Here is a 2,594-nt window from a genome sequence, read left to right on the forward strand (position 1 = left end):
CTTATTGTATAACTACTTCTAGTATGCCTGTCCGGCGATGTCGCTTGATTACTCCTAAGACAGCTGAGTTGTTTTCCGCTACCTATAATGATTTACAGCCTCGTATTTCACTGGATACTGGTCATGAGACCGTAGATGAGTCATTAGCTCGGTTTAACTCTACATGCACGGACATCCTTGACTCATGTGCTCCTTTTAGGAATAAATGAGCCAGAATTAAGTCTGAACCTTGGCTAAATGAAAACACCCATTCACTTAAACTGGTTTGTAGGTGGGCAGAGTGGAAGTGGAAAAAAGATCGTCTTCACATTTTGCTGGATATTTTAAAAGACCGATTAAGAGATTATCAAAGTACTGTCAAACATGCTAGAGCTCAATACTTTTCCTGGCTTATTGTAAACAATTGTCATAGACCCAGGGTGTTGTTCAGCACCATAAATATGGTCTTATATCCATCTACTGCTGCTTGGATGGATGTGTCCTCCGCTACTTGTAATGAGTTTCTTAAATTTTTTGTGGATAAAATTGTTATGATCAGATCCCAGATTGATGATTCTGTTCTGGATCCTTCTGTTGCTCCTATATGCTCAGCTGTTTTCGACCAGTTTGAGCCTATTTCATTAGCTGCTCTTATGAAAGTAGTTCAGCTTGTGAAACCCTCTTATTGTCCTTTGGACATTATGCCAGCAGTTCTGTTTAAAGAGGTTTTTCATAGCATTGGTTTGGACATTGTCAATCTTATTAATGGCTCTCTGGCTTCTGGGATTGTCCCAACGGCACTTAAACATGCAGCGGTTCAACCAATTCTTAAAAAACCCAATCTTGATAGTACTGTTTTATCGAATTATAGACCAGTTTCTAAGTTACCATTTTTGTCTAAGATTTTAGAGAAAACGATTTTTATACAGTTACAGACCTTTTTAGAGAATAATGGCATATTTGAAAAGTTCCAGTCTGGTTTTAAGACACACCACAGTATCGAATCAGCGCTGTTGCGAGTATTTAATGATCTTGTGTTTACTGTGGATGAAGGTAATACTGCTATTCTGATTCTCCTAGATCTTTCAGCTGCTTTTGACACAGTAGACCATCGTATTTTGTTGTCCCGTCTGCAGCACTCTGTAGGACTTCATGGTAATGTTCTTAAATGGTTTGAATCATATTTGTCTGATAGGAGTTTTGCTGTACATATTGATGAGTTCTCTTCTTCTGTTGTTCCTTTGAACTGTGGTGTGCCTCAGGGATCCATCTTGGGGCCAGTTCTCTTTTCTTTGTATTTACTTCCCCTTGGATCGATTTTTATGAAATATGGGTTGTCTTTTCATTGTTATGCGGATGATATTCAAATTTATTTGCCATTGAATGTCAAAAAGAGCAACTCATTTCAGACCTTGATGGATTGCCTGAGGCACATTAAGGCATGGTTATCACATAACTTCTTACATATTAATGAAAGTAAGACAGAATGTGTTGTAATTGGTAACTCTGGTGTCACTGGTTCTGATATTCCTAGTTTTTTGGCCTCCTACTTGAGGCCTCATGTGAGAAATCTATTTGATGGTGCTCTTAAGCTGGACGAACAGATAATACAGATAAGACAGATACATGGTGCTGTTAATAAAACACAAACAGTTATACTAAACTTTATCCTTATAAAGCAAAATAATACTAACAGTAAGTAAAACAACTGCAACTCCTGAAATCCAATTCTAACAGTACAATGACTGGCAAAGTGGACAGTACTTTTTTCTTTGCTTTGCGGATTGTCACTAATTTAAAATTTGTCACAAACATAACTTCATCTTGAAGTTTTTCTCATCCTTTGTTTTACTCTTTCTTTTCTCTGCTCGAGAGGGATACCTCTGTTTTTGCAACATTACTCTAGCCGGTACCTCTCAACCTCCTGCACAAGCTCGGGCTCCTTCCCCACCAGCGACGTGGCATTCCATGTCCCCAGGACTAGTCTCCGTGTCCAGAGATCGAGTCGTCGAGGCCCCTGCCTTTTACTGCTGCCCGATCCACTGTGCACCAGCCCCTTATGGATCCTCCTGCAGGTGGTGGGCCCATGGAAGGATGTCCCCACGTCACTCGTTTGGGCTGAGCCTGGCCAGGCCCCGTGAGGTGTGGCCCAGCTACCAGGCGCTTGCATTCGAGCCCCAAACCCAGGCCTGGCTCCAGGGTGGGGCCCCGAAAGCAAACAGTCCATGCTGGGGGTGAATGGGATCTTTGAGGATGCCATACCAGACAGTGATGCAGCTGGTCAAGATGCTCTCAATGATGCAGCTGTAAAAGTTGCAAAGGATCCTAGGCAACATGCCAAACCTCCTCAGCCTCCTCAGGAAGTTCAGCCACTGTTGGGCCTTCTTGACCAACTGTGTGGTGTTAAGTGTCCAGGTGAGGTCCTCACTGATGTGGACGCCCAGGTATTTGAAACTGCCCACCCTCTCCACTTCAAGCCCCTGGATGAACAGTGGCTGATGAGATCTCCTCTCCTTCCTCATGTCCACTATCATTTCCTTTGTCTTGTCCATGTTGAGGCTGAGATTATTGTCCTTGCACCATGACACCAGGCCATGACACCAGAGGGAATAAGA

The sequence above is a fragment of the Monopterus albus genome, unplaced genomic scaffold, assembly GCF_001952655.1.
Source record: "Monopterus albus unplaced genomic scaffold, M_albus_1.0 scaffold365.1, whole genome shotgun sequence".
In the NCBI taxonomy this organism is placed as follows: Eukaryota; Metazoa; Chordata; class Actinopteri; order Synbranchiformes; family Synbranchidae; genus Monopterus; species Monopterus albus.